The 15,470-nt window shown below is 35.9% G+C and overlaps 1 protein-coding gene and 1 long non-coding RNA gene across 2 annotated transcripts in view; one reads left to right on the top strand and one right to left on the bottom strand.

Moving 5' to 3' along the window:
• The window catches only part of LOC144447588 (cubilin-like), a 110,036-nt gene that overhangs the window by 6,191 nt on the left and 88,375 nt on the right, over window positions 1-15,470 (top strand). The window lies entirely within an intron of this gene.
• LOC144447589 (uncharacterized) overlaps window positions 1-15,470 on the bottom strand; it is a 41,528-nt gene that overhangs the window by 8,471 nt on the left and 17,587 nt on the right. Inside the window, exon 2 of the long non-coding RNA XR_013482036.1 lies at window positions 1,465-1,549. This is a non-coding gene — a long non-coding RNA (uncharacterized LOC144447589). The remainder of the gene's footprint in view (window positions 1-1,464; window positions 1,550-15,470) is intronic.

Below are 15,470 nucleotides of genomic sequence, written 5' to 3'. Positions count from 1 at the left end.
AAACTTAAATATGTTGTTTTTTAAATTAAGTAATTGTAAATAAAATAAAGCAACAGTAAAACTTAAAATAAACAAATAATCACTAGTTTGACTTGGCTGACTGAGGTCATGGTAATAATGTTACAAGAAGACAAACTAAATTTATGAAACATATACCTACCAGTGTGTCCTTAAGCCAATTTGACGCACCACTGACACACGCAATTTCTATTGACACACCAATATTTGATGTTCCCCTATCTCTTACTATGTGGTGACTCACAAGAAATTCCAGTTGTTATTATTTTGACTCACAACAACAAAATTTGGCTATCATTAGAGGGCACACTGGACTATATATTCTGTTTATTGTGTTGTCCTTCCTTGACCATGAATAGTTATTGTCTGTATACACCTGTACATTTATCACCCAAATGTCAGGGTCAAATGAGGGAAGCTGTGAAGGTTCCTTTTTATGTGAAGTTCTTACAACTTAACCCTACCAACATGTAACAATGTTATTTACATGTGAATATATCTACCAACCAGGCATAACAAAGGAATCCATTGTGTTATGTCTTCTCTTCAAGTTATACCCTAGTATAGAAAGGCAGTTTTCTGAAACTGTAAGGCTTTAATTAGTCTACAAAAAGATCAACACACAAGTACATTGATACCATACATTGTTTTTCTGACTAAAATACACTTATATGAATGGCTAATGTCTGCTCTTTGTTTTGATGTTGAATATAACTGTTAGTGTTAGTGAGTCACAGCATGGAGTACCGCCAGGGTCATAACCTTTAGTGGAACAATTTGTGTTGTACTGTGAAGTCATAACTCCAAATAGTTCATGTAAACTGTGCAGTTCTGTCTAGCTCCAATAAAGTTATCAATGGAAATCTCTTCAGCAAGTAACTTTAGTAGAAAGAGAAACTTTTGATATAAAGTTCTAGCATGAAAATATCATGAATTCATTAATGCCAGCTAGTGCATGGTGGTATAACGGGAGACCTCATACCCATAGCCAATGATACTATTGAGTTCAACATGAAGTCATGAAACCAATGAAATATTTTGCCTGCCTGTCTACCTGCCTGTCTGTTCCTCAAGTTACTTGGACTAAAATAGTCTTGTTGATGCCGTCTTTTGTTGTCATAAAACACTGTTGTGATTTTCAATACCCAACTCTGGACTGGACTAAGAGTGTAATGTTACCCTGGGTGACCCAGTCTAGTTTGTAACTCATAATCCACTGTAGTTAAAAATACAGTCACATGTCTGTACCTGAATGTAAACATAAACTTGAATTAAGTTAAAAAAGGAATGTAAAAACAAAACATTTTTTACTCCCCCCCCCCCCCCCCTCCCCCAACAAAACCAGGCTATTTCTTGCATGTTGAGCAGTTTGTACACTTTGTGGCATTGAACTGTGATCAGTTTCTTTCAAGGTAGTACAGAACAAATGACACCATGTACACATACCTTATGTTGCTGCGTATCTTATCTCGTACACAATATTGGCCATATTTGGTGTGAAAACCAGCCAATAGTACCAGTACCGGTAGTTCTAGAACCGAAAAGACACAGACACATTTATTTAAGTATCTGTCCCATATTATTATCAGTTATGACCTTTCTATTGTGTCTGAGTATATTGACCCGAATATGAGTAAAAATAAATTTCAATTTTTAATATCCATATTAATCATTCAGAAATAAAGTATGGGGGAAAGGGGGGGGGGGGGGGCTATGTCTTCTGTGGAGACATGTAAATTCTCAACTATGGGTTAAAATAAGAGTGACATTGATAAATTCAAGTATACATTTAGAAATTTCAAAAAATGAAGTTAATTCTTGGTACCTGCAATAGCATTTAACTTCATGCTAGCGGGTCAAAATAAAACAAGAAGGTTGACTTATTCTCAGTACCTGCAATAGCATTTTACCACATGTTAGAGGGTCAAAATAGAACAAGTAGGTCGACATATTCTCACACGCGCCTATAATGCACGTAAAGCACATGGGGCAGAAGTTATGGTGTCAACCAAGAAATCGAATGTTCATTATTTTTATGATGTGCAGAGGCTGTACTAATATTCTATTTCAAGTACTGAGAATTGTATTCATGTTTTGATTGGTTTTTGAACGACTGGAAGAGGATGTGGTCTAGGCTACTAACTTGGTCTAAGACTGTATTACTAACACAGAATATAAAGCGTTCTAGTATTGCATCATCTTTGTAGGTCTGTTAAGGAAATATGATACAGTCTTTAAAAATTTCAGATATATAAAATAACAGATCATATATTATGATAATGTGAATTATGGCAAAAGATCAAACATAATTATTAGTTTTATAGAAATTGCTGTAATTCTTAGTTCTATCATCAACAGTTACCAAATATTTATTTTCGTTACTGAGTCAGTTGGCAAACTTCCATAACATTGCTTGGCACTGCAGTACCATAACTGGTGTATTTCCTCAGCCAACTGGGGTTAGCTCAAGTTCCTTATTACCACAGCTGTCAGTTTCTGGTAATGGTTCAACGCCTCTGATCGATTAATTGCAAAACACTTCTTTTTTGTTAGTTGCAAGAAGCCATTCAGAGATATCACTTAATTACTAGCTGTCTTTTTAACGTCTTTTAATATGTAGATGATATTTAAAACTCTGATATACATACCATTGAGTGGTAAGTGTAGACTTAAAGTGTAACTGACATTGTCATGACTGCAGTGTTTTTTAAAACCCATGAAAAATGTTTTGTGTTTGCTTGTTGTGTTTTTTCTGAAAAAGATAAAGGGATGAATTTAAATGTTGGTAGATTACAAGTTGGATATCTTGGTGTACAGTTTTGTTTGGTAAATGTATAAAATTTGCATTGCATAATTTCTTTTCTTCCTACATAAACATTTTGGAGTTACATTAGCGCATCTTTTTAATATGATATGACAAAATTATGATTTAAGACCAAAAGTGAAAAACATTTAATTTATTCATATGCTTTACTACGAATGTTTTACTTGGTGTAGAAGCTCTCTAGCCCCAGAGGTTTGTTGTATTGGTTAGTTACTATCTCAAGAAGCTCTCTAGCCCATAGACTTGTCTAGGTGTAATACTAGATGTATGTCAAGAAGTCCTATAGCCCAGAGATTGTCCAGGTGTTACCTCTTAGCTCTCAAGCCCAGAGGCTTGTTATTGGTGTTACTATCTCAAGAAGCTCTCTAGCCCATACTATGGCCATATACTTGTCGTGTTTAACTTACTATGTCAAGAAGATATGTAGCCCAGAGATTGGCCAGGTGTTACATCAAGAAGCTCTCAAGTCCAGAGGCTTGTTATTAGTGTTACTATCTAAAGAAGCTCTTTATGCTTGGTGTCCCAGGATTACCCTAAAAAATCTACATTTTAATAGAACTTTTTACTATTCTTGAATGACCATGACAGTGGTACAACCACCCATCTGACCCTACATACAAATAATCTAGTTACTCTGAAAAAATTGATCAGATTGCAGAATTTGATGTGGTCTCTTGATCTGTATTATGTTTACTGTACAGGTTGAGTACAACCATCATGTACAAATGATAATTACTTGACATGAAAACAAATTGGTCACTGACCCCCTCTGAGTCTTACCTTCCCTGTTGTGTAGTGAATCCAGTACAGATTGATATGACCCCCTTACCCTGAATCAAATACAGATATGAACCCTCTTGACCCTCCCTATTGTCTTGTGAACCAACTACATGTACAGATGTGAACCCTTGCTCTTTTCATTACATTGTGAATCAAGTACAGATGTGTTAATTCTGAAAAGATCAATAAATCAGTCTGGAATTAGACAGAATGACATGACATTGTTTGGGTTTCAATAGAGTCGAATCCAGGCAGATGGGGATTTTGAATTTTGATTTGGCGTCCCCATCATGATGAGGAGGAAATAACGAATTCAAAACCCAGTTGGAATGGATTTCAGGCTAGGGTTTCAGGATCCTGGTTACTTAAAGCTAGGATAGTTGAATGTAGTTAAACTTAAATAGTTTCGAAAAGGAACTCTGATAAAATTCTAGGAAACTAGAAAGTTATGATATAATTATGACTATACTTTCACTCATAATACATTACAAAAACAATTTAGAAAAGTAAGAGAAACGATTTTTTTTTTTGTCTTAATTTGTAGGTTGGTATCGTAAGATATTTCTCAATATATTGAGCAATAAGCCATCTCCAGGGATGGTATATATCAAAAGGTTTTGACCAGTGGATGCACAAGGGATAGTGAGTGCATACATTGAGTTCACAGTTCAAGACTGACTGGTAAACCAGCCCCAGTGGGTGGTTTATTTTATTGCTATTATGTGATATATCACAATATATTGAAAAACAAGATTTAAGAACTATGAAAGGGGAGTAAACTTTATTGCATCTGTACCAGAGATTACTTGCACTGGTGTGCGCATACTGGTGGTATTTGCACTGCATTGCAATACCGAAAACATTGGTGCCTACCTGCATGCAAATGATATGCAAATGAGGACACGATTGTTTGCTACACATGAAAACACGTATGATTTTTATAGAATTTTGTTGTTTTAGAAAAACATATAAAAATATATGTAATAATGACATACATATTCAGATATTGCTATAGGCGTGAAAGTACTGGCACAGAGAAAACTGCATTGAACAGTTGTTCATATATACGCTGAGTATGGGGGTGGAGGAGTTGGTTTACAGCCATGTATCAGTTGATATTACAAAGTTGTATCACAATGATATGCTACAAGCTGTAGCCTAGAGACTTGTTATTGGTTTTGTCATCTTTAAATGTCACGAGTCTTGTTTTTCCTCTTCAAAACTCACTCGCAGTTCAGCACATTTGAAATGACATACAGGATGTGGTCTGTTAAATAGTTGGTTTCACAAATTGATACCTAGCTCAGCTACTAAACTAAGAATTGACTAAGTTTATGCAACCAACTTCCTAGTCTAGTCCCTATACGGTATCAATCATTATGATTTTATGATTTAACCTCCGCTTAGTTTAGTTAGAAACCACCATGTTGGCAGCCAGACTACCAACTTCCTTAATGCAACTTTTTCTGTGAAATTGGTCCCACCAAACATGGTATCCTGAGAGTGGCCCATATTGTGTTGTAGTACCAGTACTATTTGTAGTCATGTGTAAATGTAGGAAATTATAATCATTGATAGCAGTATCAGTGAACAAACTTAGGGTGTGTGTCACACTCCAGGTCATCTGTGAGTTCTTGCAATACTTCACGTTTCACTGAGTTTTGAGTTTTGAGTTTTTTCAAGTAAAATTGTTTTATAAATTATAAATCCCAAATAAATACTCAATCCTCATCTACATAGCCACTTTCATTTGCTAAAAAATTCAAGTTGACTGCTGTCGAGCACCACTGCTTTTTTTTAGCTGGTGCAAATACATGTATTTTATTGTATGACAAGACAAGTGTATCATACACTGCTGTAGCCAAAAATGTGGCCTTCTGACTTATCTGCAATATAAGTTTTGAAACTGTACCATTTTGAACAAAGTCTTAAACCTAGTATGGTTTGCTTTGTAAAGAAAATTAAGAGAAGAATTCTATGTAATGCAAATTTAGTCTTACTTGAATAATAATAATCTCTGATCTTTATTTATACTGGATAGTTCTTTAAGTATATAAACACTTGTCTCCCAAGAAGTCCAGTGAGGGCCATCCCTCATGGGTTCAGTGTTAATGCAGGAGGAAACCGGAGTACTCGGGGAAAACCTGCGTTGTTCGGTAGAGTCAAACTGAACGACACTCTTCTTACTTACAGCATGGTAGATTTAATCAAATTTAACCCTTAACCCTGAATGGGGTTCGAACCCCAACCACAGTGGTAAGAGGCACCGACAACCAACAACTATGAATGTATTCATAGTATAGGTTAATAATTCTGTTGTCAAAGATTTAATGTTAACAAGTGCATAATGCATTAACTGTCGAAAACATCTCCATTATCAACAATTCTAAGAAATCTCATTAGGTGTTTAATAAGTGAATGTGAAATTTAGTATCATCCTAGTAAATGATGATGAATGTTAACAGCTATGCTACAAAATGATGCTATGTCCACATGACAGTAAAGGAGACATTAACATTGTCTGCGTAGTTTCTACATAATTCATCCGGTTCGTCTGGTGTCCTATCAAGTGGCATGTGTGGATGGATACCATTCATAGGATCGTTTAACACAGTGTCATGTAATATTATCTTTACATGTCAAATACTTTCTGTGAGAAAAATATGACATAAAATGTACTCTTGAGTGCCAAACTTCCTGTATTCCAAGTCATACATAGGAATAGGATTACAATTTAGAAGCTTATAGTGAAATAGTTCACTAAAGGAATAGGGTACAAACAAGATAGGGCACTGTACACATTTATCAAATAGATGGTAACATTGCAACAAATTTGTATTATTTGATAATTTCTTTTTTTTGAAAAATACAGGCTGAGCCAGTTTTTTTTACTCAGTTGGCTTCATTCTGGTAATGGATAATGTAAATGTAAGATTTAAAAAAATATTAAATTTGAATTTTTACGTTTTATCTTTTTGGTGTATTTTTATATTTGTATCTCAGAATCTCGAACATTCCAAGTTGTGGTTCTCTTTGACGGTACATGTACATGTAACTTCTTTCTTTCAAAATTTTTATTCTATTTCATAGTCAAAAAACCATCTAAGCAGCAGACATGTTTGTATTAAGTGTGTATGTTATTTTTTTCCATGAGATAAAGGTCATTATAATTGGAAAATCTTACACAATCTAGCCCAGAATCCATGTGGATGGGGTTTTTGAATTCATTATTTTTTTTAAATCAAAAATTCAAAATCCTCCAATTGCCTGGATTCTAGTCTGTACACAATCTGACCAATACAGAGAATTATGCATACGAGCTTAAGCACCAATTTGAGAAGGTCCCTACAATGATAAAAACTATGGAATTTTCCTGCAACCCTAGTAGATATGGTGGACATCCCTACTAAGTAAATGTCTAATGTAATACTAGATGACAGATCGAATGTTTATATTTTGATCAAGAGGAAATCATGATGCTCAAATGTTTGGAGAGTGGCCAATGTTTTAACTATTCCCCATAGAACACGCCCCACATACATGTATATCATCACTGTTAGGAAACATTATTGGTTTTGTTACTTCTTTGCATAATTGTTTAACTGTTTCTGTTTCCTCAGTCAGGAATGTTAATTTGAAATATTAAAACGATACTCGAAGTGAAAATTGATACCTGTAAGTCTTCATACTGACTAATGTCTAGTAAATTATGCAAAGACCACAATTTTTAATGTTATGTTTTCTTTGATTATTCTCAAATTTACAAGAAAACCGGACATACGATATAAGACCAGCGGTGGTTTCTAAACAAAAATGGAAAAATAGTCTCAAGCATTCACCATGGCAGGCATTAGATACTGCTCGTCTGTCTGGTTTGTAACTCGTCTAGTTCCTATACAACATATTATGATTACTTCTATCATCTCCACTCATGTCTAGGGAAAGTCATTATTCTAGCACAAAAATCTGTGCTACCCCCGACTGCGTTCATTTATAAAAAATGATGGCGTCATCAGATCCCCACATGATGTTAGTTTCAGACTGACCCCAATTTAAAAAAAAGTATTACAAATAAAGATGTTGGATTACATGGCCTCCCTTCTGCAAGTTCCAAAAATCAGTGGCCAAAAAGTGGAAAATTACAGATATGAAGTTATTGATTTGGAGCCCATAGTCAAATTGTTCACCGTGAAGTGAACTTTGTACATGATGTATTACCCTACACCCTACCAGTAGACATAATGCAGGTCCTTATACTTAGCAGGTAATAATGCTTTGTTACTTACAAAACCGCCCCCCAAATTAAACAAAAGCTGACTATTTACCTTGTACTTAATATCTTTGATAGCCTGTTTTTATGTGTCTTTTTTTTTATGCGTGGATGCTGTGCAAATAAACATTCCCCATTGTTGTTGTGACAGGCCCTAATCACCTTTTGTCAAAAGTAGATGCTGTTCAATTGTTCGTGGCATTTGTTTGCATTTGTTTCACAGGTTTGTGTTAGATAAAGAAACTGATGCGATAAAAAAAGTTTGGCTCCTTGATTTTCCTGATGGGTTTGTCAGGTTGGCTGACAATATGTAAACAGCTAATGTGTATTATCAGGGATTTGGTATAAAAATGTGACAGATTACATGATACAGGCTGGACATTTGGAGATAATTGAAAAAAGAAACAAAGATTAAACTTTAAAGAAATGCACAGTGACTTTTTCTTTTAGATAAATCAATTCTGATTTGATTTCGTTTGTGAGGAGTCAATAAAATACAATAAAGATAGAACAGTGTACAACATGTACATAACACGAAATTGTGCGATATGAAGCCCCCTAACTCCAGCCTTGTGGACTTGTGACTGAGAAAAATCTTTCTCTCTCCTGTACCCCAGCCTTTATTGTGAAATTATGCAAGCAGGAGCTATGAAAACTGCGAGTGAATAGAGGAATTTGGGGACTAGGTAGTGTAGTTCTTTTATGATGCATGATGATTACTACAATCTTCTCCACTCATGTACAGGGAATGTTGTTATTTTAGCACAAAAATCTGTGCTACCCCAGCTCATGAACTGCGTCCATATAAACGTGATGGCGGCATTATTGTGTCCCCACTTGATTTTAGTTTCAGACTGGAGAGGTAGAGTTTGGTTAATGAGCAGTTGTCTATTAAAGGAACTAACCAATTCTGTCAATTTGTGGTGGATTACTACTGACATGCGTCTTTTACCCTTTGCCCAGCGCAGGTAGCACAGATTTCTGTGCTAGAATAATGACTTTCCCTATATGTGAGTTGAGATGATTATAGTAATCGTATAGGAACTAAACTAAGGACTACATGTACTATGTGGGTTATGTCAGTCTACAATTCAACTGAATGGCTGCACTTATATTTACAACCCAGATATGGGTTTTGTGGACAGAGGTTGTATGGCAGAATGGTCCGTAGTAAGGATCGAGGGTCTGTAAGCCGTACTACAGAGGTCTGCAAAACTCATATCTGGGCCGTAATGCATTTATTGTATACCCCCTGTAGTGGCATGGAAATATCATTGAATCACATAATCAAGTAAAAATGGCAGTGAAATATTATTTTAGTTGCAATAACATCAAAATAGTGAAAAAATTAACAAAACCAAATCACTGAGTGAACGGATATCAATGAGTGCACCACTTGCCATATTTGGGCAAAGTGTGCCGGGGTGTGATACAGGAAATTATTGCAATGGTTTGATCATGTGCAGCATTGAATTAAATTGATGCAATACTGGGTATATGATAACTGTATTATTATGTATGATATGTATATTAAAAAGTTGCCTACTACCTTTCAAGTTTCTCATCTTAATTTTGATCTCAAGTATGCTCGGGCCTATTGTTACAAAATGTAACATCATTAGCAGTGTTTACATGAGTGTGATACTAGTACTTGCTGGCCTTAACTCTGATAGCAGTGTTTACACTTGGGTCTAGCCTCTGATAATAGTGTTTACTTATTAATAGTTGATAAGAGTAATGACCATGTTCTCAAAACACTAGGGGCTAGTTTCTAGAACATTTATTAGTTCTTAGCAATCACTTTGATGTCCTGTTGATAAGGTAGGTACAAATGTAGGTATTATTTATTTGAGTATACGTAACAAAACCCTGGTATGAAGGTGGGTATGTCTAAGCCCTTTGGTCTAAAATGGGGTCCACCTTCTACAAATTTTGACACATAATAAATTCTTGACTAGTTCGTAATTTCTGGGAATTTTCCTCAGAATTTCGGTTTAAAAACTTCAAATGGTCAAAAATGGGATATTGGTTTTGGTCAAAAAGGGTCTAAAATGGGGTTTGGGGTTGGCAGGATTGGCTCACACCCCTACCAGACTTGGTCAGTGGTATCACCCCTCCTGTAGGTAGGTAGGTGGTAGGTATCTGTATGTGAAGATAGGGCGGTAGATATGTGAAGGTACATGTAGGTTGTAGGTATGGGAAGCTAGTTGACTATGTGAAGGTACTTTTTAGGTAGGAACATGTAGGTATTATACATTGTATAGGTATGTATTCATATTCATGTATTGATGAATTCTTCAAAGAAAGAACATTGTCAAGTTAAACAATCAAAACAAATAATGGCGTAGGACAACAGATTTGTTATTATGCACATACAATACAAAAACATATATTACTTATAATTCAAAAGTTAAAATACAGGTATTAATGTCAAAAGTAGGTATGCATATACACATCCCTTGATTTGACATGTGTAGCAAAATGTCAGCCTTATTTGTGATAGAAAAGCACATTTTGCCTCTTAGCTCCAAAAATTTGATAAATGCAGACACCATTGAAGTGTCTACCCCATGTTATCAATAGTAAGCTGTCTAATAAGCCCTTGAACTTTGACCTTGACTACCTTCCATGGTGAAATGGCTAACATTTGGCTTTACAATCAGGCAAGAAATTGAATTCACTAACTTCGGACTCCAGTAAAGTGTCTATACACCCATTTCACATTTCTTTTCATACATTGACCTTTGACCCTGACCTCCATATTCAAGGTCAAATTGCAAATTGGTCATAACTTTATAACATGAAATTCTGTATCTAGAGATTATACATGTAACCATTCAAGTATCTGCACCTAAATTTACAGAGGTTTATCTATCAAGCTAGTTGTAGAGGTAAGGGGTATTCAGATGGCCTAAGTTCATTTTCAAGAAGGTCAAACTCAGTTCAGTTTTCAGAATACTTTAACTGCCATACATCGAACCAGTTTTGGGATTTGTCTTCTTTGAAGGCTTATTGAAATAAATATGACAACACAGATAGTGCCTAGTACTTGATTTACATAAAGGTTAACTTGGAAGAATGTACGGATACACAGACAACAGGTTTATCTTCCTGTCACATCAACAGGGAATCAGAGTATAGACTGTTATAAGCAGCACAAGACACGGAAAGGTGTGATATGACTCACCATACCAGTGTGTAGTTTTTTAGTGCCAGTCACAGAATGGTGTGATCTGACTGACCAAATCAGATATGATCTGACAGACCAAATCAGTGTTTAAGTTTTTAGTACCAGTCACAGAATGGTGTGATCTGACTGACCAAATACAGATATGATCTGACACTCGGACCAAATCAGTGTATAAGTTTTTAGTACCAGTCACAGAATTGTGTGATCTGACTGACCAAATACAGATATGATCTGACACTCGGACCAAATCAGTGTATAAGTTTTTAGTACCAGTCACAGAATGGTGTGATCTGACTGACCAAATCAGATATGATCTGACAGACCAAATCAGTGTATAAGTTTTTAGTACCAGTCACAGAATGGTGTGATCTGACTGACCAAATACAGATATGATCTGACACTCGGACCAAATCAGTGTTTAAGTTTTTAGTACCAGTCACAGAATGGTGTGATCTGACTGACCAAATACAGATATGATCTGACACTCGGACCAAATCAGTGTTTAAGTTTTTAGTACCAGTCACAGAATGGTGTGATCTGACTGACCAAATACAGATATGATCTGACACTTGGACCAAATCAGTGTTTAAGTTTTTAGTACCAGTCACAGAATGGTGTGATCTGACTGACCAAATACAGATATGATCTGACACTCGGACCAAATCAGTGTGTAAGTTTTTAGTACCAGTCACAGAATGGTGTGATCTGACTGACCAAATACAGATATGATCTGACACTCGGACCAAATCAGTGTATAAGTTTTTAGTACCAGTCACAAAATGGTGTGACCTGACAGACCAAACCATTGTGTAGTTTTTAGCACCAGTCACAGAATGGTATGATCTGTGTACAGTTATTAATATTAATATTAGTCCTAGGAAAGGTAACGTGACTCATTAAATCAGTGTACACTTTTTGAGTACGTACCAGGCACGGAGTGCTGTACCATACGTGATCTGACACCAAATCAGTCTCAGAAATAGCTGACTCACCAAGCTGTAAAGTCATGATAGTTAGGGCAAGGATGTATGGAACGTGATTGAATTGTCAATCAAAATGTTCAACTTTTGACAACTTTGATAGTAGCAATTGTTTTTAGCTACTCAGACTGAGGACCAAGCTGTAAAGTCATGATATGGCAGGGATGTATGGAACGTGATTGAATTGTCAATCAAAATTTTCAACTTTTGACAACTCTGATAAGTAGCAATTGTTTTTAGCTACTTAAGACTAGGATTTAAAAACAAAGTGTGGTGAAAAGTTGGTTTACCGCAATGGTTCAAAGGTCATACAATATGCCCCTTTCAATTTTAAAAATATGCCCTCAAGGTCTCTTGGTCACTGTTTAGTATGAAGTTGTAAACAGGTTATTTTATTAGTAATGGCTGGTCTGAACAATGAGTTTGGAAAAAGAGAATGTTGGGGGCGGAAAGGATCAGGCTAGTAAGAGTAATTTATGTGAACTTTATGAAACGATTTGAGAAGACATATAACATAAGTTATTTAAACAATAATGTACGCCCTACCAGCCCATAATGGACGAAAGCAAACTTTGAACGACAAATGGGCGAGGTAACAGCCCTCCCATTATGGACTGGGAAGGCATACATTATTGTTATTATTTTATAGTTTTGCCAATTCCAGTGAATTTGTAGACCGAGAAATTCTAAACAACGTATAATATACACAGCGCTGAACATCGTCTGCCATACTAATCATAGCGACACACGTACGTACACGTACACACACATATATACACTTCATTGAACTGCTGTGAACACAAATTTGTTTCATTTTAATTTCAATCTTTTTAAAAAAAATTCTTATGGTGTTTACCCCATAATTTTCCTGTTCTTAAATACCCACACCTTTATTGCCTTACGGACATAAGCTTGTATTGTTATGCTCGTTCTGGAACCGTGATGCCCAATAACGGAGTACATTATCAGTAATAATGTACAGCGATGACGTCACAAAATTCACCGGAATTGGTAATGCTATAATATAATTTCAAATACAGGTGATTGGTTGATATCTGTTATATACATTTCAGAATTTCAAAGGTAAAATGCAACAGTTTCATCAGATTTACCACAAGCTGTTAAAATGTGTGATACTGATGAGATAGGAGAAGTTGCCAGTAGTCTCACTGGAGACCATTTTTACCCCCTACTAGTCCAGTGGTCATGCATGGAGATCAGGCGTGAGAGAGTACATTTATGTATAAATCTTTCAGGGTACATTTTTACCATCAGTCTCTACAAGTCCACTACTCTTGCGGGAGTCTCCATTGTACCAACTACTGTATCTCCTTGCTGGAGACCATTTTTACTAACATACTTGTCTTTTGTCTATATTTCGACTGTGAATAGTAACCATGGTAACAGACTACTGACGTGTTCATCTTCTTCAATACCCTTCAAATTGTATTATAAATATAAGTGACCTAAGTGTCTACGCGCAAGTGACCTACAGTACTTTTAACACAATGGTTCACGTTGTCTTTTGTTCAGGATGCTATATTCTTTCACTGCCAATAGTAATTCACAATCCATACATACATGCATGTAGTAGGTTGTGTACTTTATGAAAACAGTGGATTCCAGGGAGGGGGAATGAGAGGTTATCTTTGTGTGTTTTAATTTATCCTTCTGACTGCACACCATATGTGGATCTGAGATTAGGCACAGTTGGAAGCACGTGACTTCACAGTTTCACATAAGGCATTTATACACACTCCTCAGGTCAAGTCCACGTAAAAGATCATATCTGTGGCAGGATTAAGGCCCACTTTTGATTAACTGTCCCAATAAACTGCACACTCTACCTTGATGAAGATGAAGATATTTTCATTTCAATAAGTACACATAGAATGCAGGTGTATGTCTGACATGCAGAACAAATATCTTGCTTAAAGTATAAGTTTGAAGTCATTTCATAGATATCATGCAGAGATGAAAATTAATACAACAAATGCCATTTATTTATTTAGTACACAAAATACATGGGAAGGGGAGCAATTTAAGTAAGGGTAAAATAAATGAAAAAAACGAACATGTAAACATATACAATTGTACAGTGTCAATCTCTAAAACTGTAGGGACGCATGTATGTGTTAGCAACTGGAACCTAACTAGTGGTTGATGCAATGCATAATGATTAGCCTAATGTTGACACCTGGGACCAGCCAGTATTAATGTCAGGCCAACACTGGGTCAGAAATCGGGGTTCTTTGAGTTGAACTGTATGAAACTGTTTGTGTAAAAGAGTGGCTGATTATGCGCAGTCAGTTTTAAAACACAGAATTTTTTGTCTAGATTGATATACAAAATGTACATACATGTACAGACAGATGTGAATACATATAAAAATCCTTCCATATTGACTCAGTGAAAAGAAAACTTCACATGTAAGTTCTAATGTTACAAGGAGACTGTTAAATAGTCATCATGTTGTTCAGCCTAATAGCTTGGCAGGAATGTCTGTGTCTTACAGACCATGTTACAAGTTGGTGCATGAGAAATGATTAACATCAGACAGACAGACAGACAGACAGACAGACAGACAGACAGACAGACAGACAGACAGAAAGACACATGCAGACAAAGATAGAAAGACAGACAGACAGAGACAGAGAGACAAACAAACAAACAAACAAGCAAACAAACAAACACATTAATAATAGTATTCAAGTGTTTTGTAGACCATGACAGTCAATATTACATACTCTACTTGTCAACTCATTGGTTTCCTAATAGATTCATTTTACAATAAGATGTACATGTATTTTGTGCTGGGCTGGCACTTTGGTGATTTCTTTCTGGCATTTTGCTTTCTCATCACGTTTTGAGATGCCATTGTTGTGGTCAAACATTAAAAGAGACATTATTTGTTAGACTAAGTCCCATTGTTTGCCGCTGCAATTGAGGTTAGGTACAAACACACCCAATGTAATAAACAGATATTCTACACATATGCATACGCCAGGGTACTACCAGTCAGGTGACAACTATCCCTCTCAGTAGCATGCATAATGCCCATCACATATATATGGCTTTGTGCAGTGAGGCATGTAGTTGTGTCTAGCAACATGGGAAAGTTGATATGTTTCATGAAGCTCAGTGTATTACACTATACATGTATCTTGATAGAATGAATCTACTTGATCTTTCAATGATTGTACATGGAGAAGCCTAATAGCAAAATGTACCTTATTTTCAACCCTTTTGCCAAGGGTGGTAACATACATATAGGTAAAACCTACCAATATTCCCATGTCATTTTATCAGGGTTCCCAAACAAAATCATGATGAATTTCTCTGGAAGACACTGCTACTTTCACATTTTCTGTTACCGGGGTTCCCAAAGTTTAAGGCAAAAACACTTCA

Source organism: Glandiceps talaboti, chromosome 16 (assembly GCF_964340395.1).
Source record: "Glandiceps talaboti chromosome 16, keGlaTala1.1, whole genome shotgun sequence".
Lineage (NCBI taxonomy): Eukaryota > Metazoa > Hemichordata > Enteropneusta > Spengelidae > Glandiceps > Glandiceps talaboti.
The sequence above is the reverse complement of the archived record's forward strand: the minus strand, read 5'-3'. Positions and strand labels throughout refer to the sequence as shown.